The 26,792-nt window shown below is 45.5% G+C and overlaps 1 long non-coding RNA gene across 1 annotated transcript; it reads right to left on the reverse strand.

Annotated features, from left to right (window-relative positions):
• Positions 1 to 13,759: 13,759 nt before the first annotated feature.
• Positions 13,760 to 26,320, reverse strand: LOC126537794 (uncharacterized). The gene is made up of 4 exons (XR_007600821.3): positions 26,154 to 26,320; positions 24,612 to 24,647; positions 21,763 to 21,967; positions 13,760 to 19,064 (listed from the first exon to the last, which is right to left on the reverse strand). It is a non-coding gene; the product is annotated as an uncharacterized lncRNA (long non-coding RNA).
• Positions 26,321 to 26,792: the final 472 nt, after the last annotated feature.

Here is a 26,792-nt window from a genome sequence, read left to right on the forward strand (position 1 = left end):
GCCTTATTTATAATAGAAGTATGCTGCCAGCAAAATGACGCCTTCTGTTATGTGATTCCTTATTTCAACAGCGTTCCGTCCACAGCAGACTGCCAAACTGAATAAATTCAAACACACAAAACGCACGCTAATCACGCTCCGCATACGCTCGGAATCACGGGCTGGGGAACAAACCATTTTAAGCGTCCTCTCGCCTGGCGTGTTATTGTACATACCATAGTTCTGGCAGCGTTTGCGATTTTCAATGCTCTTAGGGATAACGGCAAAGTGATAAAATCACATGCAGTTATCGCGACGACTGGCTTTTTCGATTGACATCGAGAGACACAGCGCGTATGCCTAGTCCGTTGTCAATCGCATCGGCTAAGCGCAGCGACGACTTCCTGGCGATAGCATGTCATATACGGAGAATGTGCACCTAAGTTAGAATTCACTTACCGTGGAGGATTTCTTGTTATATCCAAGGCATGACGAACGACTGTCGTGTTTTCGCGGCGACGCGAGATGGCTGACGCACGATCTCCCTTGGATGGCCTTCGTTGCTGCTGGCTGGACGGATCACCTTTCTCCAGTGCTGTGTTGTTCCGCGATCTTGAGCGCGCGCGCGGTGGAGCAACTCCGAGTGAAAAAGTAGAGCGCTCGCTGCGCGTTCCTTTGAACTGCGGCGGCCTGTTCTCTTAGAAGCAAAACGATGTGTTCTTTGCTCAGCGTGCATGAGTGATACATTGCCATGTTCGGGGCCAGCCACCTACAGTTGAAGCAGAAGATTGCGCTAAGTTTTGTTCTCTATTGCCGCAAGACTAGAACGGGCATTCTACTCCCTCTCTGAAGGGGAGAGTGAAAAACACATTTCACTCTCTCCTTGGTGACAGAGTGAACAATGCATTTCACTCTCCTCGACATTTTCCGAGAGTAAAACAGCTCTTTGAAGAGTAAATCAGCAGCTTCACTCCTGCGATACCCTTCCTAGTTTTTAGAGTGTACCGAAACCCGGCAAACCTTTTCAATTGGCAAAGTTACGGCCAATTTCCTTAACTTCATGCTTGGGGAAATTGATGGAGGACGTCGTCCAGACCAGACTGATGGGCTTCATGGAGCAGGGCAATCTGTGGCTACATGAGATGGTCGGGTTCCGACTTCACTTGTGTACGCAGAACGTCGTGCTCCAAATCAAACATGATATAATAGACTCAAGGTCTAAAGATGCAAAAGCAATTCTGGGGCTGGATCTAACGAATCCACGTAAAGCATGAGGCGGTCCTGGAAGTGCTAAACAAGATGAATGTATCTCGGTACATCAGGGACTTCCTGACGGGCAGAACTTCCTGCATGATGTACCAAACGCTGGAATCCCCCACAATTGAGCTAGGGAGTAAGGGTACGCCCCTGGGATCTGTGCTGCCTCCCCTACTCTTCAACGTGGCTATGAGGGAATTCCTCGAGCAATTGGCAAAGCTCGTGGGATTAAAATTTAGTATATATGCAGATGATATCACTCTCTGGGTCAACCGGGGAAGTGATTCGGCCTTCGAAAGCCTGCTCCAGGCCGCCATCGACATCATAGTCGATCACGCAGCCGAGAGAGGCCAAGCGTGCTCGCCGCACAAATCAGAATTGTTTATATACAATCCGAAGCACTTAAAGCGCAAGGCACCATCGGAGATCAAAATGAAGTGGCGGGTAAGGAAGTACCAACTGTCGAGAAAATCAGAACCTTGGGCCTAGTTCTCCAGTCACGTGGCCATAATGGCGAGACCGTCAAGAGGCTGCAGAATCACGCGATGCAGACCCTGAGCCTAATTAGGCGGGTGGCCAGCAAAGGACGAGGGTTAAAGGAGAAAAAATTGATTACACTAATATAGGCGTACATATTCATCCGGGTGAACCCGCCGTGGTTGCTCAGTGGCTATGGTGTTGGGCTGCTGAGCACGAGGTCGCGGGATCGAATCCCGGCCACGGCGGCCGCATTTCGATGGGGGCGAAATGCAAAAACACCCGTGTACTTAGATTTAGGTGCACGTTAAAGAACCCCAGGTGGTCGAAATTTCCGGAGTCCTCCACTACAGCGTGCCTCATAATCAGAAAGTGGTTTTGGCACGTAAAACCCCATATTTTAATTTTTTTCATCCGGGTGAGCTGCGCAACGCCATATATCGATTCGAAAGCGGTGGAAAGAGAAAAATATTGATTCTCTAATGAGAAAATGCGAAAAAGAGCGCTGGGACTGCCCATGTGCACATCCACAGACATACAGATGGCTCTAGAGGTGGAAAACACATAGGCAGAACTGGCGGAAGCGCTGCGAACCACTCAAATCGACAGACTTAGCACCACGAGGACAGGAAGAGCAATATTGACTAAAGTTGGAATAAATCCGGACAGAGGCTCCACACAGAAAGGTGGTAGTAGCTAGGGAATTCAGAAAAAAATCTCATAATCCCGCTCTGCCAGAAAACATGCACCCGGAACATAACAAAGACAGGAGGTAAAAACGAGCCGAAGCATTGCAAATTAAATTCAGCGATATTTCCGAACATGAGGTGGCCTATCTAGACGCGGCGGGAGGTGGTGGCGGTTTTACGGTGCCAACGGCCGTCAGCGGTCAGGGTAGTCCCGTCACAGCTGCCACTCTTCGCGGGCGGAGCATAAAAGTTGGCGAGGAAATTGCGATCGAGTTAGCTTGCGCTGGAACGTACGTCAAATTTGTGATCAGTGACAGCAAAACTGCCATACAAAATTTTAGCAAGGGAAGGATCTCGCCGTTAGCGGCAAGAATTCTAGGCGAGAGAAAGTTAGAAAAATTCAAATTATTTGGACTCCGACGCACGTAGCCGTCCCCGTCAACGGGGCGGCCTACGAGCTGGCTCGAGATCTCTACCGCCGAGCCGCTACAGGGCCCCTCGACGACCGAGGGAGCGGAGAGCGCATGGTAAAATATAAGCAGATCACGTAGCATTATAGATTGGATCGTAGACTGGTATCCCCGCCAGACGCGAAATTAAACAACAGACAAGCAGTCGTGTGGAGACGACTGCAAACATACGTATCCGCAGCCGGTTATGGCGAACCACATGTTCCCGAGGCCAGGAGCGATAGGTATAATCTTTATAAGGCGAGAGGGACCCTCGAGCACAAAACATGGCAATGCCAGTAGTCTCCCGGGGGGGGGGGGGGGGCACAATATAGTGAGTAGAGACACCTGTGAGGCCCTGCTGCGCAGCTCGGACTCTGAGCTGAGCTGCGGCTCGTCCAACTGGCTGAAGAGGCTGCTGGGACCCAAAAGCTCCCAGCCTCCATCTGAGGCGGCGGCACCCGCCCCCTCACCTGCGTGTCGTGGAGCGGGTAGATCACCTTATACGTTAGACAATAAAGTATATTCTAGCTATCGTTGTTGTGCGTACCGGTCATACAGTTCCAGATACCTTCGTTGTAGAGGTGCTCTGCTGTACTTGACGTCGGCGTGAGAGAAGCATGCGTACAGTTTTAACATCGCACTGCTATGTCTGCAGCGTGAGGGGATGCTGATAGGCAATTGCCCACTGCTATTGGAGCCGAATGTGAATGTAGAAGTTTACATGTTATCACTCATAACTACTAAAGTTACTTTGGTAGTTTTTGTAATCTTCTGACAAATGCTTCGCTTTTCTGTGATCAAAGAGAAAATCAGAATAGTCTTCTTAAAACGCTTCGATAGCAGCGAAAGGCCTTTAGCTCAATATCTACTACGGGAAGACCTTAACGAGCAGAAACGTGATGTTGAAGGTCATGCTTGGCAAGTACCCGCATTTTTAGAGCCAAAAAAAAAAAAAAATAATAACGCCACGTGTACGCCAACCCTCATTTGCAAGAAAAAAAGCATTACGTAAATATCACTGATGAAATATCATGTTGTGATACTTGAAGTGACCCATGTTGATGTGAAAAAGGTTTATTTGATTGTGACAAATGTCCGTTAGCCCCTGGGATACATAGTGAGACACACCCACTGGCCCCATGGATACATACCCAGTGCTATGTATTCTATACATGTCGTATTGTCACGTGGTGGTGACGTTGAAGAAAGAACACAGTAGCAATACTGTGAACAAGAAAACTAACTTTTATTGGGCGAACCTGTGCCCACAAAACAGGCTACACTTATAGCGCAACGATAGCGGCGAACACGCTCGGCGATCGTCGAAAATCTGCTCAGCGGGTCAAGCGCGTCGGCTTTTATAGAGCAGTCGTCGAATGTTCCAGACTAATCGTTTGGACCCGCGTGCTTTCCACAAAGTTCTACACCATTCGCGCTACGCGATGAAATCAGATAACACAAGGTTCGGCGACAACAGACAGCCGGGTAGAAGCATCGATAACCTTCCAGAAACGTCGGATACATGCAGGCGCGTCCCGCGCTGTGCGATTGCATTTGTTAAGCGGCGAAACGTGGTCGCCCGATAAAGATAAGTACACGTATCAATACCCCCCTCTTAAAAAGCATCGACCCGATGCTGCAAACAAACGAAGGTAATAAACAAAAGCACTCGTAGCAAAGAAAAGAACAAAATGACGAAGTTCGTCAGCGTCCGTAAAAGGGTTTAAGGCGCACCACGTGGACCACTTCAGATCGTGCGCGGCGCCGCTGTGAATGCGAAATGCCGTCTGGCACGACCTCATAGTCCAGAGTGCCAATACGTCGGATGACCTTGTAGGGTCCGAAATAGCGTCGGAGTAGTTTCTCACTGAGTCCTCGTCGGCGTATCGGGGTCCAAACCCAAACACGGTCGCCGGGCTGGTACTCAACAAAGCGTCGTCGGAGGTTGTAGTGTCGGCTGTCGGTCCTCTGTTGGTTCTTGATCCGTAGGCGGGCGAGCTGTCGGGCTTCTGGAGATAGCTAGCGACGTCAACATTCTCTTCGTCAGTGACGTGGGGCAGCATGGCGTCGAGCGTCGTCGTCGGGTTCCTGCCGTAAACCAGCTTAAACGGCGTGATCTGTGTTGTTTCTTGCACCGCCGTGTTGTAAGCGAATGTTACGTACGGCAGGACGGCATCCCAGCTCTTGTGTTCGACGTCGACGTACATCGCTAGCATGTCGGCGAGGGTCTTATTCAGCCGCTCCGTAAGACCATTCGTCTGCGGGTGGTAGGCCGTGGTTCTCCTGTGCCTTGTCTGACTGTATTTCAGAATGGCTTGGGTGAGCTCCGCTGTAAAGGCCGTTCCTCTGTCGGTGATGAGGACTTCTGGGGCGCCATGTTGAAGCAGGATGTTTTCGACAAAGAATTTCGCCACTTCGGCTGAGCTACCTTTCGGCAGTGCTTTAGTTTCAGCGAAGCGGGTGAGGTAGTCTGTCGCCACGACGATCCACTTATTTCCGGTTGTTGACGTCGGAAAGGGTCCCAGCAAGTCCATCCCGATCTGCTGGAATGGTCGGCAAGGAGGCTCGATTGGCTGTAGTAATCCGGCTGGCCTTGTCGGCGGTGTCTTGCGTCGCTGACAGTCTCGGCATGTTCTGACATAACGGGCGACGTCGGCGGTCAGGCGCGGCCAATAATACTTTTCTTGTATCCTCGATAGTGTCCGGGAAAAACCGAGGTGTCCAGCGGTCGGATCGTCATGTAGGGCGTGCAATACTTCTGGACGAAGTCCTGACGGGACAACAAGAAGGTAGTTGGCGCGGACTGGTGAAAAGTTCTTCTTCACGAGGAGATTGTTTTGAAGCGTGAAGGAAGATAATCCGCGCTTAAATGCCCTGGGGACAACGTCCGTGTGCCCTTCCAAATATTCCACCAGGCCTTTTAGCTCCGGGTCTGCCCGTTGCTGTTCAGCGAAGTCTTCCGCGCTTATCATGCCAAGGAAGGCGTCATCTTCGTCATCTTGCGGCGGTGGGTCAATGGGGGCGCGTGATAGGCAATCGGCATCGGAGTGTTTTCGTCCTGACTTGTAGGTTACAGTGATGTCGTATTCTTGTAGTCTGAGGCTCCACCGTGCCAGTCGTCCTGAAGGATCCTTTATACTCGCTAGCCAACACAACGCGTGATGGTCACTGACGACTTTGAATGGCCTGCCATAAAGATAAGGGCAAAATTTAGCTGTAGCCCAAACGATGGCAAGGCATTCCTTTTCGGTTGTAGAATAGTTGCCTTCCGCTTTTGACAGCGACCGGCTAGCGTAAGCTATCACCTGTTCGACTCCGTTTCTCCTCTGGACTAGAACGGCACCGAGGCCTAGGCTACTGGCGTCAGTATGGATTTCTGTATCGGCGTACTCGTCGAAGTGCGCAAGTACCGGCGGCGACTGCATGCGTCGTTTGAGTTCTTCAAATGCGTCGGCCTGCGGCGTTTCCCACTTGAACTCAACATCACATTTAGTTAGACGTGTCAACGGCTCGGCGATGCGTGAAAAGTCCTTGACAAAGCGCCTGTAGTAGGCACACATGCCAAGGAATCTACGCACTGCCGTCTTGTCGGTGGGCTGCGGGAACTTTGCGATGGCAGCTGTTTTCTGGGGGTCGGGGCGTACTCCGGATTTACTGATGACGTGGCCTAGGAACAGAAGCTCGTCGTAAGCGAAGCGGCATTTTTCTGGCTTCAGAGTGAGCCCTGATGACTTGATGGCCTCTAGTACTGTGGCAAGCCGCCTAAGGTGGTCGTCGAAATTTCCGGCGAATACAACGACGTCATCCAACTAAACGAGACAGGTCTGCCATTTCAATCCCGCTAAAACCGTGTCCATCACGAGCTGGAACGTTGCAGGCGCCGAGCACAGTCCAAATGGCATAACCTTGAACTCGTAGAGGCCGTCTGGGGTGATGAAGGCGGTCTTTTCGCGATCTCTTTCGTCGACTTCTATTTGCCAATAGCCAGACTTGAGGTCCATCGAGGAGAAGTACTTAGCGTTGCAGAGCCGATCCAATGCGTCGTCTATCCGTGGAAGGGGGTATACGTCCTTCTTCGTGATCTTGTTCAGACGACGATAATCGACGCAGAAACGTAGAGTTCCGTCCTTTTTCTTCACCAGGACAACAGGGGATGCCCATGGGCTTTTCGACGGCTGGATGATGTCGTCGCGCAGCATTTCGTCGACTTGTTCTCTTATAGCTTCGCGTTCTCGCGGCGAAACTCGGTAAGGGCTTTGGCGGAGTGGTCGAGCGTACTCCTCGGTGATTATGCGATGCTTGGCGACTGGTGTTTGTCGAATCCTCGATGTCGTCGAAAAGCAGCTTTTGTATCGTCGGAGCAGACTTCTGAGCTGCTGTTGCTTAATCACGGGGAGACTTGAATTAATGTCGTAGTCTGGTTCGGGAACCATGGTCGTCGGGGTAGATGCGGCGGAATCCGAGAGGACAAACGCATTACTTGTTTCCAGAATTTCCTCGATGTACGCGATCGTCGTGCCCTTGTTGAGGTGCTTGAACTCCTGGCTGAAGTTTGTCAGCAACACTTCAGTTTTCCCTCCATGCAGTCGAGCGATCCCTCTTGCGACGCAAATTTCACGGTCTAGCAGTAGACGTTGGTCGCCTTCGATGACGCCTTCTACGTCAGCGGGTATTTCGGTGCCGACCGAAATAACAATGCTGGAGCGGGGCGGGATGCTCACTTGGTCTTCGAGCACATTCAAGGCGTGGTGACTACGAGGGCTCTCCGGCGGTATCGCTTTATCTTCCGACAGCGTTATTGACTTCGACTTCAGGTTGATGATTGCGCCGTGTTGGTCCAGGAAGTCCATACCGAGAATGACGTCTCGTGAACACTGTTGGAGGATAACGAAGGTGACAGGGTAAGTCCGGTCGTGAATGGTAATTCTTGCCGTGCACATTCCTGTCGGCGTAATCAGGTGTCCTCCAGCGGTCCGAATTTGAGGGCCTTCCCATGCAGTCTTAACCTTCTTCATCTGGACGGCGATGTGTCCACTCATGACTGAGAAATCGGCGCCTGTGTCGATTAAGGCGGTGACTGCGTGGCCGTCTAGAAGCACGTCGAGGTCGGTGGTTCTTTGTCTTGCGTTGCAGTTGGGTCGTGGCGTCGGATCACGGCTGCGTCGTGTTGAATTGAAGCTAGTACGTCGCGTCGTGAAGTCGTCTTTCGTCGGTGCAGTCTTGGCTTCCTGACTTCCTCGGGACGGTGGCGCGTCGTCATTATGTCGTCGAGATGGTTTCTTCGGCGCTTTCGTCGGCGGCGGAGGATCTTCGTCAGTTCGACGAACAGCAACCGCACCTCCATCGGTTGCTGCTTTTAGTTTTCCGGATATGGGCTCGCTGACCGGCCCCGGGCTGGGCCACTGTATGGTCGGCGCTGCGGCGACAGGTAGCGGCCTGGTGACGGCGAACGCGACGGTCGTCGAGAGCTCCATTGAGTAGCGGCGAGGTAGTCGGCGATGTCACGTGGGCGCTCTCCAAGCTGTGGACGCGGCGCGTTAACGGCGAAACCTCGCAGTCCCATCTCTCGGTATGGGCATCGTCGGTAGACGTGACCTGCCTCTCCGCAGTGGTAGCAGAGCGGGCGGTGGTCAGGAGCGCGCCAAACGTCAGTCTTCCTCGGGTAGCTGCGCTGGGCGACGGGTGGGCGTGCTGGCGGCGGCGGTGGTGGTCGACGGAATTGCGGCGTTACGGGGCCCTGGCGCGGTAGTGGAAAGGGACCTTGACGGCGGGCGACGGCGGCGTAGCTCATCGCTTGCGGCTGAGGCTGCGGTGGTTCTGGTTGCACCTCAGGAACTCCAAGCGATCGGTGCACCTCTTCTTTTACGATGTCGGCGATCGAAGCCACTTGAGGCTGCGACGAAGGCAAGACCTTGCGCAGTTCTTCGCGCACAATGGCCCTGATGGTCTCGCGCAGATCGTCCGTGGCCAGTGATTGAATTCCTGCGTAGGGGGTAGAGCTTGTACGGCGGTTGAATTGCCGGTTCCGCATTTCGAGTGTCTTCTCGATGTTCGTCGCCTCACGAAGAAACTCTTCGACGGTCTTCGGTGGGCTTCTTACCATCCCGGCGAAAAGTTCCTCCTTCACACCACGCATGAGTAGGCGAACTTTCTTTTCCTCGGCCATATCCGGGTCGGCGTGGCGGAACAGACGGGTCATTTCTTCCGTAAAGATGGCAACGTTCTCGTTTGGTAGCTGCACTCGGGCGTCCAGCATAGCTTCGGCCCTTTCCTTGCGCACGACACTTGTAAAGGTGCACAGGAAGCCGCTACGGAACAGGTCCCACGTAGTCAAGGTCGACTCCCTGTTCTCAAACCACGTTCTGGCGGCGTCTTCTAAGGCGAAGTAGACATGCCGCAGCTTGTCGTCGGAGTCCCAGTTGTTGAATGTCGCGATTCGCTCGTAGGTCTCCAGCCAAGATTCCGGGTCTTCAGTCGCTGCTCCATGGAAGGTCGGTGGGTCCCGGGGTTGTTGTAGGATAACGGGGGACGCTGGGGCAGCCATTGAGGTTGTCTTGACCACGATCTTCTTTGTCGCCTCAGGTAGAAGTCCGTGCTCTGGGGGCAGGCCTTGCAGTCTGCGGCTAGCACGCTGGTCTTGGGCGGTGTCGGTTTTGTCCTCGGGCTTCGGGCTTGGATCGCGGCTTTGCGGGGGCGTTCGGTACATGAACGCACAAGCACCTCCACCAGATGTCACGTGGTGGTGACGTTGAAGAAAGAACACAGTAGCAATACTGTGAACAAGAAAACTAACTTTTATTGGGCGAACCTGTGCCCACAAAACAGGCTACACTTATAGCGCAACGATAGCGGCGAACACGCTCGGCGATCGTCGAAAATCTGCTCAGCGGGTCAAGCGCGTCGGCTTTTATAGAGCAGTCGTCGAATGTTCCAGACTAATCGTTTGGACCCGCGTGCTTTCCACAAAGTTCTACACCATTCGCGCTACGCGATGAAATCAGATAAGACAAGGTTCGGCGACAACAGACAGCCGGGTAGAAGCATCGATAACCTTCCAGAAACGTCGGATACATGCAGGCGCGTCCCGCGCTGTGCGATTGCATTTGTTAAGCGGCGAAACGTGGTCGCCCGATAAAGATAAGTACACGTATCAGTATACATTATCGCCGAATTCGTTCATGCTCTTTCTCCATTTACATGATTTATTAGGCGACATTGATACCCTGCGCAGCAAGATAACATATTGAATATAAATGGTTGTGACCTACGCCTTAGCTTGCCGCGGCGAGCTCTCTTGGCGAGGTGCATTTGCATCGCATTGTACACAAGTTTTCTTGCTTTAAATTATACCTGATGCCACGAATGTGGCGTGCTTCATGCAAGTGCTGACATTTCTCGAAAGAAGACACACAAAAGTGCGTTTTCCGTTACTCAGGCCTTAACACCAGCAGTGTGGAATCACTGGAAACACCGTGAGCGTCTTATTCCCGTCGGTTTCTTCACATTCCGGTGATCTGATTTCTGCTGTTCGCCAACACGTCGCTGACGTGCGGCTGGCGCCTTACGAAAGCCGCCCGGTGCCTGCACCAACTCGCCCAGCATTCATTGGGTCAAATTTACATTTTTTTTCTTCCGCAACAGCTCAGGAAGATGTCCGACACAGATATGCTATTTCTAAAAAAATCGGTAAAAAATTTGTACATATTTTTAACTTAGGAACAGCACCATAGATAATAAAATGGGGCAGGCCGCAACCACTCATTCGCAGCCTGTATTATTATTGGGAAGCGTCCTCTTCATATGTGGAGAAAGTAGCCGTTCGCCAAGCTTGCGGAAACAAACATAAAATCATCATCATCATCATCAGCCTGGTTATGCCCACTGCAGGGCAAAGGCCTCTCCCATACTTCTCCAACTACCCCGGTCATGTACTAATTGTGGCCATGTTTTCCCTGCAAACTTCTTAATCTCATCCGCCCACCTAACTTTCTGCCGCCCTCTGCTACGCTTTCCTTCCCTTGGAATCCATTCCGTAACTCTTAATGACCATCGGTTATCTTCCCTCCTCATTACGTGTCCTGCCCATGCCCATTTCTTTTTCTTGATTTCAACTAGGATATCATTAACTCGCCTTTGTTCCCTCACCCAATCTGCTCTTTGCTTGTCCTTTAACGTTATACCAATCATTCTTCTTTCCATAGCTCGTTGCGTCGTCCTCAATTTAAGTAGAACCCTTTTCGTAAGCCTCCAGGTTTCTGCCCCGTACGTAAGTACTGGTGAGACACAGCTGTTATAAACTTTTCTCTTGAGGGAGAATGGCAACCTGCTGTTAATGATCTGAGAATGCCTGCCAAACGCACCCCGGCCCATTCTTATTCTTCTGATTATTTCAGTCTCATGATCCGGATCCGCGGTCACTACCTGCCCTAAGTAGATGTATTCCCTTACCACTTCCAGTGCCTCACTACCTATTGTAAACTACTGTTTCCTTCCGAGACCGTTGAACATAACTTTAGTTTTCTGCAGATTAATTTTTAGACCCACCCTTCGGATTTGCCCCTCCAGGTCAGTGAGCATGCATTGCAGTTGGTCCCCTGAGTTACTAAGCAAGGCAATATCATCAGCGAATCGCAAGTTACTAAGGTATTCTCCATTAACTCTTATCCCCAATTCTTCCCAATCCAGGTCTCTGAATAGCTCCTGTAAACACGCTGTGAATAGCATCGGAGAGATCGTATCTCCCTGCCTGACGCCTTTCTTTATTGGGATTTTGTTGCTTTTTTTATGGAAGACTACGGTGGCTGTGGAGCCGCTATAGATATCTTTCAGTATTTTTACATACGGCTCGTCCACAGCCTGATTACGCAATGCCTGCATGACTGCTGAGGTTTCGACTGAATCAAACGCTTTCTCGTAATCAATGAAAGCTATATATAAAGGTTGGTTATATTCCGCACATTTCTCTATCACCTGATTGATAGTGTGAATATGGTCTATTGTTGAGTAGCCTTTACGGAATCCTGCCTGGTCCTTTGGTTGACGGAAGTCTAAGGAGTTCCTGATTCTATTTGCAATTACCTTAGTAAATACTTTGTAGGCAACGGACAGTAAACTGATCGGTCTATTGATTTTTCAAGTCTTTGGCGTCCCCTTTCTTATGGATTGGGATTATGTTGGCGCTTTTCCAAGATTCCGGTACGCTCGAAGTCATTCGCCAAGCTTGCGGATGACTTCGAGCGTACCATGACATAAAATAGCGCCACCCTAATCATCCATTGGAGCACAAAACACACAAAACTCGAGCGCGTCCATATCTTTCATCTTTATTCGTTTTACTTAAACAACATTTTACTAGTTAAGGTAATTTGTTTTCTTCCTTGCCTGGCACAATTTATTCTTCCCTGTATCTATCACAATAACTGTGTTTCCACAATGAAACTCGGTCAACGTCAGCGCCCACGCTGTGATTTGCACTGTCATACGTTCTTTGTGTATTGGCACTGCGTTCCCAAAACACGGGCTCTTGTGTTTGCCCCCGGTTCAATTTCGAGCCTGTTTGCAAGAATCAACTCCGTTTGGGACATTTTTTTTTCATTTCGTACGGTATGCTCACGACACTCGCACATTGCACGGGCTTCATTGCTTGGAGCTTATGTGGAGCTGATGCAGCAAACAAGTTATCCACGTGGGCTTGCATTTACGACGCTGCTGATAATCCGTGTTAGGAGAAGGAGGTCACGTCACGTGAAGTCAATCTGTCCAATGTTAGTCACTGCGTGTTTGGAAGAAGTATTCAAGCTAATAAATTGGGACGGCTTAGTGGTAAGGATCAACGGCAAATGTCCCAGCAACATTCGGTTTGCAAATAACATTGTCCTATTCAGCAATACTGGGGACGAATTGCAACAAATGATTGAGGACCTTACCAGAGAGAGTGTAAGAGTGAGGTTGAAGGTTATTAAGGAGAAAACAAAGATAATGGTCAATAATTTGGCAAGGGAAGAAGAGTGTAGGATCGCCAGTCAGCCTCTAGAGTATGTGAACGAGTATGTTCCCTTACAAAAAAAATTGTTGAAAGGTTATTGACGTATCATTGTTCAACGTCAACAAATGACCTTGAAAGATCATCGAGGAATTGTTGAAACATCATTGAGGAAATTGTTGACAAGTGTTGATAATTGGCCCGCGACATTCACTGGAAACATCATTGTGGCCTCTCAATTTGAAAGATCATTGGCATATCGTTGAAACTATGGTGTACTTCAATGCTGAAAGCCCATTGAAGCATTGTTGAAGATGTGTTGTTTGTCAATGTTGAAACCCAATTGACGTATTGTTGAAATGTGTTGTTTGTCAATGTTGAAAGCCCATTGAAGCATTGTTGAAGCTCAAAATTGAAAGTCCATTGAGGTATTGTTGAAATGTGTTGTTTGTCAATGTTGAAAGCCCATTGAAGCATTGTTGAAGATGTGTTCAGTCTCAAAATTGAAAGCCCATTGACGTATTGTTGAAATGTGTTGTTCGTCAATATTGAAAGCCCATGGAAGAATTGTTGCAGATCTGTTGAACATCAACACAAATTATATTGATATCCCTTTATGCCCCACTGGGTATTTAGCAGTTTAAACCTGCACTTACCTTAATATACTGCTGAGCTATGTTGCATATAATTACCTTTGATGTCACGTTGGTATGTTTGCTGTGAGAGGATAGGGATAAAATTTAAATACAGCCATTTTGTATCGCAGGCCTCTGTCACCCTGGGCTCAAAACATGCTCCTAGATTGCCTGTAATAAAACATATTGCAAAACTGCTAGCAGTACTGTTATGCCACTTTTTTCAATTGTCAGAGTGAATGGTCCTCCACAAAATCAAAAGTGCTGAACTGATGCAGACAAAAACCATTTTTCTAGGTGAACTGTTTATTTGTAACCAAACATCTGTGTAAATGTACAACCATTTGTAGTTTGAGAACATCAGAAACTTCTTAAAAACTATTGCACAGTACAAACTTCCTGCAGCTTGACACCATAACAAAATTGAATTCTGAAGGTGTAGTATGTGTGGCCCTCAAGTAAAACACATTTCCAAAAGAAATAAATTTAAAAAAATAAATACCTAAATAAATAAATGTAGAAGCAGACTGACATGACTGTCAACAAGAACACTCAAAAAAGGTACTTGCTTTCTCTATTAGGGAGCCAGTGGTATTATTACCATGGCACGATTTGCTTGAGCCCACAGCACTCAAATGAGACCTGATATGCAGGGTGGTTATCTTTAAGTTTCATGGAATTTATTAAACACGGACTGTTGCAGCTAACATAATTCTAGATACAGAGTGCCAAACATTACTTGCATGAGAAATCAAGACACCATAGTCAGCTGATTAAGAAAAACTCAGTTCCTAATAAAGTTTTTACGAATTGTAGACGGTAATTTTACAAGGTGTATGCACTAAGAACGAACTTCCAGAATGACACCAGTAACGAGACACATGCCATCAAACTGGCTGTAGAAATGCACTGCTGTAGCACTTTTTTGTGAACAAAACGCACTGTTATGCATTGAAGCACAAAAGTAACCGGAATGCCCATGTATTTCCCTCACATTTATGAAAAAATCTCGCAACTGGTGTCATCCTGGAAATTAATTTCAAGTGAATATGTTTTTCAACCTCACTGGCTACAATTTGCAAACTGAAATATGTGCCGTGATGTTTAAGTGAATTAATAAATTTATGAGAATCAGTTCAATGTTTCCATTTCTTTTGCTAGTAATGTCCACCTCTGAATAATCCAGCTCAAGAACAAAAATTATGCTACCTGGCACAGACAACTTTAAAAAAATCTGTAAAATTGAAAAAGGACCACTGTACAATCCTTATTTGTTGGTTGAATGGTGTGTGCCAATTTCAGTAAACCTTACATACTTCTGAAATATGGCAATCACAATAAGTGATGCTTATGGGAGCAGTTTATTATGCTGCATTGCTGTTGCATGATACAGTTGCGTTTTCTGCCATGATAACGTTCCTGCGCAGGTCATTCCATACCAAGCGACTTATTCATATTAACTACTTCCGATTTTTATATGAAAAAAACTATTAGTGATGTGCTGGAATAAAACAAAGTTACTCCTTTTGTGAGTTCAATTTTATTCACTGTCACAAAAAATAACGAAAGAATTCAGAAAAAGATATGGTTTCATGCAAACATGAAAGGCACATCATTGCCATTACCGGAGATTTTTTGTTGCATTTTAAATTTAAGCCGACTTATACCTATTAATTTTTACTCATGTATTTGAGATAGCAATAAACCATGTTTACAAAGCTATGTAAAATGCAGTTTTTACTGAACTCTGACAATGGCACAGATGCACTTGCAGGTGTGCAATTCCATGCCAAATCGACCAGTGTTTTTTTGACACCACACATATAGCTGAAACATTGCCACGTGTTTACTAGAGTTCAAAACTCGTTACCCACTTTTATTAATTTTTGCCAGATATTTTGTAGCATTTTGGTGACAGTTTAGTTTTCCTGCTCAGCTGAGCTAGAGGACATCAATCAACATTCTTTTTCAAATGCAAATTGTATTGATCGAGGCCTTCAAATGGTGTGCGTGGAAATACGGTGAAGTGATGCAACTGCCAAAATAGCCAATTTTTCAAATATTTGAATACTTCAATTGCTTTTGGCACCGGCAAAAATGAGTCCATTGCAATTCGTTAGATTTTTTTTCCTAACGAAAAATTCACAGGACAGAACTTAAATACAGAATGGTAGCCCAAGTGACATAGTATAGCAAAAAAATATGTGCAGCTTTGAAGGTTCAGCTGATCGCCTGTAAAAAAAAAAACAAATTCTAATCTTTTGCAAGAAGCTTCATGTTGAAGGAAAAAACAGCTTTCGTAGTTGGCCAAAAAATATGTGATACATTATTGGATAGCTCTACATGTCTGCTATGCATGTGTGAAGTTAAAGAAGGCATTATTTTTAAATGCGAGAAATTCTTTTTTGAAATTTTGTCAGCACCGACTTTTCTCGGATGTGCGCACAGCTTGCCGGCTGGGAATGCACACGACAAAGCTGGCTTTGTCTCCACACAGATGACAGAGAAGCGGTGTTAGGGTCAGCATTTTATTGCCAAGGGCCACATGCTCTAACGCTACGAGGCTTGTGTTTGGTGTGGGCCAGGTAAACCATACAGCCATTGCACATAAACTATCAATACGAGGTCTGTTAGAAAAGTATCTGACCTTTGGCTGAAGAAAAAAAAACTGGCATAACTGGAGCGTTGGAAACCTAATCACCCTCAAAGTAGTCTCCTTGGGACTCCAGTCACTTCTCCCAGCAGTGCTGCCATTGTTAGAAGCATTCCGAGAAGGCCTCTTTCCGAACGGAGTTTAGCTCAGCTGTCGTTGCAGCCATAATGTCTTCTCTGAAATCGCGCTTCTTTCAATGGCCTCTTGATTTTGGGAAACAGCCAGAAGTCGCAGGCGGCCACATCAGGAGAGTAAGGAGCCTGTCGAACTACAGGAGTCTGGTTATTCGCCAAAAAAGTCTGAATCAAGTGCGAGAAAAGCATTGTCGTCATGGATGCGCCAATTTCCTGTTGACAACTTCGGTATCTTGCGCCACACAGCATCACATAGGCCATGGAGGACATCCCTGTAGTAGTCTTTAATGATTGTTTGACCCTGTGGTGCGAACCCGTGGTGTACCACACTGCGGGAGTCAAAGAAAGCAGTCAGCAACACTTTAACGTTGATGCACACTTAGCGGTCTTTGGTTGGTGACGTGGAATGCTTCCACTGTAATGACTGGGATTTGGTTTCCGGGTCGTAAACATACCCCCAAGATTTGTCACCAGTGATTATGGTGTTCATGAAGTTGGGGTCACTGTTTGTGGAATCCAGCATGTCTGTGAGACTTCAACACGAAGTTGCTTTAGCTCCACCATGAGCAGTTTGGGAACGAATTTCGGTGCAACGTTCTTCATGGCCAAATCTTCAGTGATAATGGAATGTGGATAAAATGTGCTGATGCCCACCTCTTCCACAATTTCTTGGATAGTCACACGACAGTCCCGCCTCGCCACGGGGTTTACTTCGGCAATGACCTGGTCATTTCGGCATGTTGATGGCCGACTGGAGCGTGGCTCGCTCTCCACCGATGCGTGGCCGTCTCTAAACTGGTTGTACCACTCCTTAATCTGTGTGCTGCTCATAGCATAGTCACCAAAAGCAGTCTGAATCTTCGGAATGGTTTCCACTTGGCTGTCGCCCAGTTTCTGGCAAAATTTGATGCAATAGCACTGCTCCAGTCACTCCGCCATTTTCCTTGCAATAAAAAATCGACGAGAGCACTGTGTACTACCTCATTCAAATGCTGCGTCCCAGCAAGTCACGCTATTGGCAGGCAGGAAAAAATTCGTGCATGCGCACAAAGGTTCAATGGCGGCTGATGAAAACGCACTTGTTACATATTCATCAGGTGTTCGCAAAAAAAGGTCAAATACTTTTCTAACAGAACTCGTACGTATTAAATACGTGAGGGAATCCTGCAGTGCTAAAAGATATGGTTCGTGCAGTTTACAAAAAGAAATATCAGCTATTATGTAGACAGTAAATCCAGAAAGAGCGCTGATATTGTTTATACAAAGCATTTTAAAGGGCATGTCGCAGTGCAATGCAACATAGAGGGAGCAGGACACTTTGTGCCCTGCTCCCTGAAGCCCAATGACGATGCAAGTAGAAAACACCTTCATAATTAGGACTGAAAACCTACATGAGTACGAACAAATTCTTGTGGTGTTGTTTGCTACCACTGTTTTAGAGCCGGAACATGCTCATCTATAAAAGTCATATGTGCCATGTTTATTCTGATGTGGTCAGACACCATTGGCAACCACTTCTTGCGTTCATGTTAAAAAAATACGAATTGAGACTGCAGCTGCAGCGCTAGACGTCACCTGCCTTCGCAATGATAAAAAAGGCAGTCAGTTTGTTGAATAGTTCTTGTGGCTAATTATATTAACAACATTTCCTTACTAGATGACATGGCTTCATATATTTATGCTATATTTATGCTGTATGTGTGATCCACAAATCAACATTATAAAAAATAATTTATCGCACTTAAAGAATAATACCTTTTTGTTACTTGTCACATGTATAGCAGACATGTAGGGCTGTGTAACGATGGGCGACATATACTTTTGTGCCAACCACCAAAGCTAATTTTTTTACCTTCAACACGAAGCTTTTTGCAAAAAATTTGAACTTTACAGTTTTTTAGCTGATCAACTGAACCTCCAAGGCTTGAAATATTTTGCAGCTATCCCAAGTCAACCAGTCTGATTTTATATTTATTTTGTGCCTTCTGTATTTCCCTACGTTAGAAGAAAATTCAAACTTTGCAAATTTTGGCACTCACACCACTTCAGTCTGTTGACATGAACACCATCTGAATATTTGGATCATACAATTTCCCTTTCAGAAGAAACGTGTATCAGTGCCTTCTAGCTTAGCTGGGCAAGAACAATAAATTTTTGCCAAACTTCAAAAAAATTTTTGCGAAGGAAAATAAATGGGGAGCAAGAGTTTGGAGCTTCAACTATATCTGTGATGGTCAAAAAAACGTTGGTTGGTTGCCCTGGAATAACTCAAGTGTATGTACGAAAGCAAATTTTCTCATTGTACCTACTCAAAATCAAGCAAACTTGAAATGGTTTGCCATAATGGAACAGTTCTTGACAAAATTGGGTGGTTTGGCATGAAATGGCTTAAGATACTTAAAAGATATATTAATAAGGAAACACTTTCCTTACTAGAACCATATCAAAAACTCACATAAAAATGTAGTGAACTATAACAAAGCACAGCACTTGTATTCTGGATTGAGCAATCCAATGTGGACTTCTCAGGAGACTAGCATAATTAACATAAATAAAATTAACATAAAAATGTGAAGGCATAGAAAGGCACAACATTTGTAAGCTCATTTGAGAAATCCAAATTGGGCCCTTCAGGGGACTAACACAGAACATAAAAATGTCGAGAGTTACAAAAGCACAACACTTGTGTTTTGGTTTGAGCTGTCCAACTTGGGCTCTTGAGAGGTTATTGGTCCCATGCGAGAAGCGAGGCCACAGTTCTTTACATAGGGCATGTTGGTACCAGGCAATTTGCGACACGTGAAGCCTGCAAAAACAAGAAGCCAGAACAAGTTTTAAAAAGCAACTTCCACATGCAAAAGAATGGCATGCAATCTGCCCTCGTTATAACGAAATTGATTTATTTATTTGTGTTGCTTTAGTCCAACTTTCCACGGGTACAGCTTTACAGCATGACCATTTAAATTTATTCAGTGCGGCACAGGACTCCACTAAGTGTCAAATGCAGGAAAGGGCAAAGAGGAACAAAACACTGCAGCAAAATAACTTTATGAATATCCTCAATGTCAAAGATGTGAGCTTTGCTTGCTGAGAAACAAAATGGTGAAACAAATTCATGTCGTTCATAAATAAACCTGAACTGACAACTAAAATTATTTCTTGTAACTTTCATAATTAAAATTTGCTGCACTTCACTGTGCTTTTCCATGCTCCAAATACAATACTGTCATGTCACTACAACTGAATGTAGGTTCATTTGATGTTAGGTTTCCTGAGTTCACATGCAATCGGAATGTACTTCTCGCCTTACAATGACTTGAGACTTTCTACATTAAAGAAGACACTGCTTACAGTGAACTATGTTTTCTGCCTCGACGACTGAATTACTGTTCTAATGAGGATTCCGTGTAGTGCACCAAGCTGCTTAGCATGACACATGCAGAATGTGACAGAGACGAAGAAATGCCGTCTTTTAAGAGCCATATGCGATAGGACTGACTTCTTTAACCTTTTTAGGGTTCACTGCCGTACATCTGTGGCTGTGATGGAACGTTCTAAAAAAATTTGCCTTTTCAGAACAAAGTGTTGCCTAGCATCCCACTGGAGGTGCTGCAACCTTCTGAGACTTCTAGAAAATATTCTTATAGTGCTGTCGCTCCTTGGGTTTCTCCAAAACTGATTTTTCACCTAGCTCCTTGGTGTCTGTCATTGCAGTAATTTGGGAGTGTTGCCACAAGTTTTTTGTAAGTTTCATTACACAAAAAAATTATGCTGCTTTATCCTGCATAAAAAAATAAAACATGTAAAACTGCAAATACTGAAATGGTATTGCCACTTTACTGTTATTTAAAAATATTATTTACCTGTTTATTTTCTCGGAATGTCACTCTGAAGAACGTAAATCTGCAATAAAAATATTAAGGGTGGGCGAAAAGTGATTTTTGAGGCTGAACCGAATAATGCTAGAAGCAAATCAAATAATGGATAGTTTCTGAATAATGAACAGCTGATATCACAATTAATGTAAGATGAGGCTCACATCCTAGTATTATTAAAGTTAGCAAGTTTCTGTCATTGTTATGTTATGAAAAGCTGTTTATTAAAAGCACAAATGGAGCAGCAGAAAGTTTCTTCACATGCACAGGACTCTTCAGTAAGCATAAATGATTGCTGTACAGCTTCTAATGTACAGCTACTGAAGTAACGTAGCCTGGTCTGCTATTACAAGTTGTTACGTTTTATGTCTACACTATGTTATTGGAGGTGAAAATTTACCGTACTTTGGCTCAAATTTCATGTTTTATTGGTGTTTCGAAATATTAGAATACTCGCATTTACAAATAGTGACCATTCAAAGACTAAATTGAATAGGACACTATTCAATTCGAAAGTTTTGAGCATTTGCACACCACAAAAAATATATAACTCCTAAATTAGAGAGGCATATTTCTCCCCAAAATGTGATCCTCAACGGGCTAAACAAGAGCGACAGAAAAGCCCATTCATCTTTTTGATAAATTTAAGCACTTGGCAATGGTTCATAACCCTGTTAACAGGTAGGTGAAGTAAGGAAGCAGGAATCAATTCTAACAATTTCAGTGTGGGAGTAGTGGACATGTCCGATGGTCTGTAAGAAGCTTTATACACTAGGCCCCAAGAGCCTATTCTCAATTTATTGAAGTATATGGGGAAAAGCCACATAAATTTTTTCATATCTTAGAATACACATAAATATTTTTTTCATATCTTAGAATACAAAGTGATAAAGTGTGCGTTAATAAATACGAGTCATAGGTTAAGTGCTTAGAATGAGTAAGCGCCCACTAAACGTAGTACTGTTGACAGCAATGCTTGCAACTCTGTCCCTGTTGTTTCTTTGATTGAAACAGCCAAAAGAAAATTGCCACACCACTCAGGTTCCCTCTGCTAAAAGGCTGCTGTCTCGCATCACATGGACCTCCTTCAATATAGGAGCAACCTTAATTCGATGTGGTCTGTTAAAATTGGTGAAACTACTGTTTCACATCTCAGAACCTGGAGAGCTGTTTTGACTTCTGCAATTTGGTGAACATGCTCCTGCTCGAGCTGAGCAGTAACCACACTTGAGCATACCTTCTCCGCAATTCGCGTATTAGAATAACATTTTCAGGCTAACTAAACATGTCCTTCATGCCAATAGATTTGGAGCGTGCTTCACAGACAACTATTCCTTGCAATGACAGCCAAGTAACACTGCTAATGCGCAAATGCAGCTCATTTTATGTGGTGGAGCCACTAAAAACTTTCAGCAGTGAAGGCAGCTTTTAAATTTTAGAAGCATTTGAGTATGGCGGCATTACGCACTTAAGATCGTACGAACAGTCATTCCAAATAGTAGGCTATTGTCGCATACAACTGCACACACGGGTTACTTGAAAGTCGTTTGTTATGCCAATGGCAAGTTCATAATTTTAGAAAAAAATGTGAATATAAAAATGCAACCAGAAAGGATATATGGTACTTGCCTATAACAGCACTGACCCTGGTGGGGTCAAGAGCCTTTTTTGCCCCTTGGTGTTATTTCCAAAGCCCAAATGGCCCATGAGCTCCTCCTCTGTGAACACATGGTGAAGCAAGGCCCTTGCAAACTTTCCTGGTCCACCATGGCAGGCCATGGTAAACTGCGCCAGGATAACCTTCTCAATGTGCACTCCTTCAACCTATGTGAACCTGCATGTTTAAGTAAATGTTAGCAAAACAGTTTTAAGCCTTTCAAGCACATTCACACAACAGCCCTACTGCAAATAAATTACAAAAGTACCTGTTGCAAATCTAGATTGCTAAACTTGACTTCTTACAAGCTTCTTATGCTGTCTGGACGCCACATGTTTCAGAAAAACAATCCAGCACAAACAAGAATAATAAACCAAAGTATCCAAACATCTAGTACTTGAAAAAGGGGAGTACCAGCGAAACACAAATGACACGCACACAAGGAAACGGCATTAGACACGGACGGACGTTGGGACGGACCAGCGTCCGTCCCTGTCTAACGCCTTTTACGTGTGTGCGCATCCTTTGTTTTGCTGGTACCCCCCTTTTTCAAGTTCATCACGCACCAACTGGCCCAAGAGCTTGCGCTAATGCACATCTAGTACTATTTATTGTGATTACCATTCTTAGGATACTTCATATTTTCAGGTGTTTGTCTCTGTTTTCCCATCCATTTGTGTCAATAGGTAGTCCATGGTCTAATGGGGAGATTGGGCTGCTATGTTAAGGGAAGAGTTCAAAATCAACCGTTGGAACAGCTTGGGTGACTGGGTATGCGACCCTGGGCATATGCCACTTTTCAATGAATCTCCTTCCCGCTATCTTGGGCAACTGCTGCTGCTTGTGTTGGCAAGCAGCATTAGGAGCTCAAAGAGGGACATGATTGTCGATCATTACTAAGATTACCACTACAGGTCACGTTAGCTAGCTGTGCTGCAGAAGTAATATGTGAGATTCCACTCCACTGTATGAAATGTACATAAGCTGCAAGGACAGTATGTGCCAACCACCACCTCAATTAAATTAATCGACTCGCAAAGCACAGGCTGCACAAGATCACGGAGTGAACTCAGAAGTTTGTGGACAGTCAGTTGATGTCCATGTCAGGGACCTCTAGGGAAACTCAGTCATTTCCTCGATGTGCATCATCGTGCCGTCATACATTGTATTACAATTCTGTCTGTCTCGTACCACCGTTCTAATAGTCATCACGTATCACCACAATTCAAAATATAAATAGACGCTTATATCTACTGTTTATTTAATCTTTATGGAGAATACTTTGAGCATGAGTTTTTGCAAAGATCATGAATTCTACAGCTTAAAGGAGCACTAAAGCAAAATTAAATTAATTAAATTCTGGCGTTTTAAGTGCCAAAACGACAATCTGATGTTTAGGCACGCCTTAGTGGGGAACTCTGGACTAATTTTTACCAAATCAGGCTGCAAGATACCTGGGCAGTTTTGTATTTCACCTCCATCAAAATGCGGCTGTTTGATCCTGTGACCTCGTGCTTAGCAGAGCTGTGCCAACACCCCTAAGCAACTACGGCATGAAAGCACTAAAGAGAAAAATTATTTTAGATGTATCTGTACATGACCTTCCTACAATTCAAGAGATTCACTCATACCGTGACAAGAGGCTGGGTAAACTGTAAAAGCAGCAAGAGGAAAGATTGGTGGCAGTGCTGCCTTGAAGTTACCACACCCGCTTGCTGTGACGTCATGGATTTTGATGATGTCTGTTGAGGTGTAGCAATTTTTTTTACAAATAAAGATGTTCATCGTATTCCAAAAACCCAAAATAAAAAGCGTCAGGAACTTTTACAGAACCAATACAGCCCAAGTTTGAAAAAATACTTGGAATCCATGATGTGACAATGAGGTGTCAGCACAAAGATTTTGGGGCGATACTCAGAAAATTGAACTTTGAGCTTTATTTTCTCTAATAATCAAACAACTACCAAGAAAGTTACAGAAGTAGTTATTTAAGACGATGCTTTATTTTAAATTCATTTAAGGTGTCACTAGTGTCCCCCTTAATACAAAACAAGGAATGCACTTGGCTGCGTAATAGGTTAACATGCATCACTGGTTCTCATTAAGGTAGGATCATCAGTAAAGCAAAGGGCATGCACTGGCTGCTCCAGAGGGGAGCCCTTCCACTTCCCCTCAACCTCCCAATTTCCAATTTCTTTATGAGCAGTGATGCAATTTCTGTATCTTAACGAGACATAATGCCAAGGAGATTAAAAATGCCATGCTGGTTACAGCATGTGGTGACCGGCACTTCACACCGTCCAGCTTGGCATCAATCTTTTTGGAATTTGGCCCTTGAAATGCAGAAAGCCCCGATCGCTGCTCGTTCTTCAGCCAACTTTCTCAAAGGGTGCTGCTGTTCTGGTTTGATACCTCTAGCTGTGCACTGCTGTATGACATAGGTCATAATACCTTCGTTCTGGTTAAACTAGAAAGATGTGCACTCATGCAGACCACTAATGTCCACACTAAGTTTCTGAACGCCCCTCTCATATCAGGCATATACACTGAAAAAGGCACATTCCGCGTTTAATATGTTCACAAGTGACAATGAAATTCACTCCCAGTCCCGGTGCAGTTGCAAAGTCTTTAAGCTGAGTGCTTAAAGGCACCATGTATCCTAATGAAGGCACTCTGCACCAATTGATCACTGGAGCAAATGCGTTGCAGTTGCATCAGCAATGTTGTTGTTTTTTCTGCTTCCTGCAATACATTTTCACGGTATCACTGTATTTGATCATCGTGACGCTACAGAATGGATGGCCAAAGAATTCACTTTTACCGTTCCAGCTGGGGCCTCTCCCAGCTCATTTTGAATCTGAAAAAAGATGTCACTATTAAAACGTGAAGCCACGATGCAGCAAAAGCGACAATCAAAAGAGCTACATGGACCATTAGGCTGACATAAATGGACGGATACAAATGACTAGTCATTGAATACACTAAAGTGTGGCCGCTCTTGCGAATGGCAGTGTGAGCTTGTCAAAAAATTTATTTCGCATTCCTCTAGTTACTTTAAACATTATTTCCACGCATCTACTTAACTGTTATGGCCACATATTAAAGGCAGCTCCTTCATATAAAACCAGTGTTACATTCTTTTACTCCCCGTCTACCTGATGCTACTGAAGTTTTGCTTACTCTCAAAGAAAGAATTTCACAGAACTGCTCTTTCGACAAATATTATTCCAAGCTTGTGGCAAAGCGTCGTGATTTAGTTCACAACGATGCGCTCCCCTTTCAATCTGTTCCCTCTATAGTGCTCTGATTCAAAGCAAAAATTGCTTTTCGACATAACTAGCTACTTCTATGGTCACAAGAAACAATGCTAATTATTGATGTTTATGTTGCCGATAACGTATACATGCCGCCTCGAAACACAGTGGGACGACAACGCAGATATGCCAGGCATCTCGTTCCTTTACTGATTTTAAAACTATTGTTAAATCAGTTACTGAAGTGCGAAAAGCTGCAATTTCACGAAATTACATTATTTTGAATGTTGTAGGACCTGGAGTGCCATGAAATCTGCCTTTCCGTGAATGCAAAGAGCGCCTACGCGAAGCAGTTTGGGCGAAGCACTCGATGGCGACGAACGGAGAAGATGAAAAAATAAAGTTGAATGCGCGCGACCTGGGGGAAAACAAAACGCACGCGGTTGGCAAGGCGTATAACTCGATGATTTCGCAGCACTCTGTGGCATCACCTCTATTGTATCTCACGTAACGCATGTACACCCTTGAAATTCTTTATTATTATTGCGCGACAGCCTCCTCTGTGTTTTCCGATCGCGCGAACATCGGCCGCACGGCGTGTCAGATAGGCCTTGAAGCACCGCGGAGTCACTCGATCCTGAAGGGAACAGCGCAACAGAATACACTTTCGCCAATTCCCCCCCCCCCCCTTTTGCTGAAAGCTCGCTCACACGCCTACTAGCGTGGCGCAAACGAAATATCTTCGATTACAGTACAGATCGGATGGTTTCACGTCGCATTGTTTTGCGCTCATTAATAAGGCTAACTTAATCGGTGCTCGAACACCGTATCAGAAATCATGGCGTACAACATGCCCTCTTTTAGGTGGCACCACATAGCTGCCTTACGTCACCACAAGCGGAGTGTAAAGTTAAACCAGGACAAAACTCCACGTTATCTACCACAAATCTAGTGCTGTACAACCCATTCTCGCAACGGAAGGATAGTACTAGGAATGAAAACTAGAAATGAGGCGCGCGGAAGACACGCACAAGCGCTGAAATCATTTCCCCGCTTCCGTTCACCGCGTCGCAATGGACGAACAAGGGGAATTCGAAACACTCGCTCACCCTTGATGTCGCTGAGTCGGAGGCGATCATGGCGATCTTCGAGGCAACAAGTCCATAAAAAGCGAGCAACACGCAGGAATATTCCAAAGATGTCACAGCGAAGCACACAAAGAACACAGAAAACGCAAGAAACTATCAAGCTAACGGCGTGCACGAACTCGCCGGAATGCGCCAAGCAACAGCGCAAACGCGCAATCATACATGTACACTCATACAAATACACGCTTATATTATCATAAATTGTACCACTGGATAACAAATTATGTAATTTCATGTTATTACTGAACAATTGTTGCGATTTGCAAGTGTATAAAAGTTTTTTGCTTCGCTTCTTTGATGAACTACTTTCTTTAGCGCAGTAACGCAGTGCACCGGCCGCAGCTAATGGCATGCGCGGGAAAAGGCGCCAAATTCAAACGTCACAAACGCCACGCTAATTTGTGCGCCCACAGTTTTCGTCGTTTGGATTTAAAAAAAAAAGTAATGCGTGCCGCAAGCATGCGAACTGAACTATTGACCAGAAAAGTACAGAAACGTCGCTGTTTGTGCTTCTTATTTCGACGTCATGGCAAACTGCGGGCGGTCTGTCGTCCCATTCTTTAAACATTTGTGCGTGTGCTCCTGTGCTGTGCGATTTGT

Source organism: Dermacentor andersoni, chromosome 4, assembly GCF_023375885.2.
Source record: "Dermacentor andersoni chromosome 4, qqDerAnde1_hic_scaffold, whole genome shotgun sequence".
NCBI lineage: Eukaryota > Metazoa > Arthropoda > Arachnida > Ixodida > Ixodidae > Dermacentor > Dermacentor andersoni.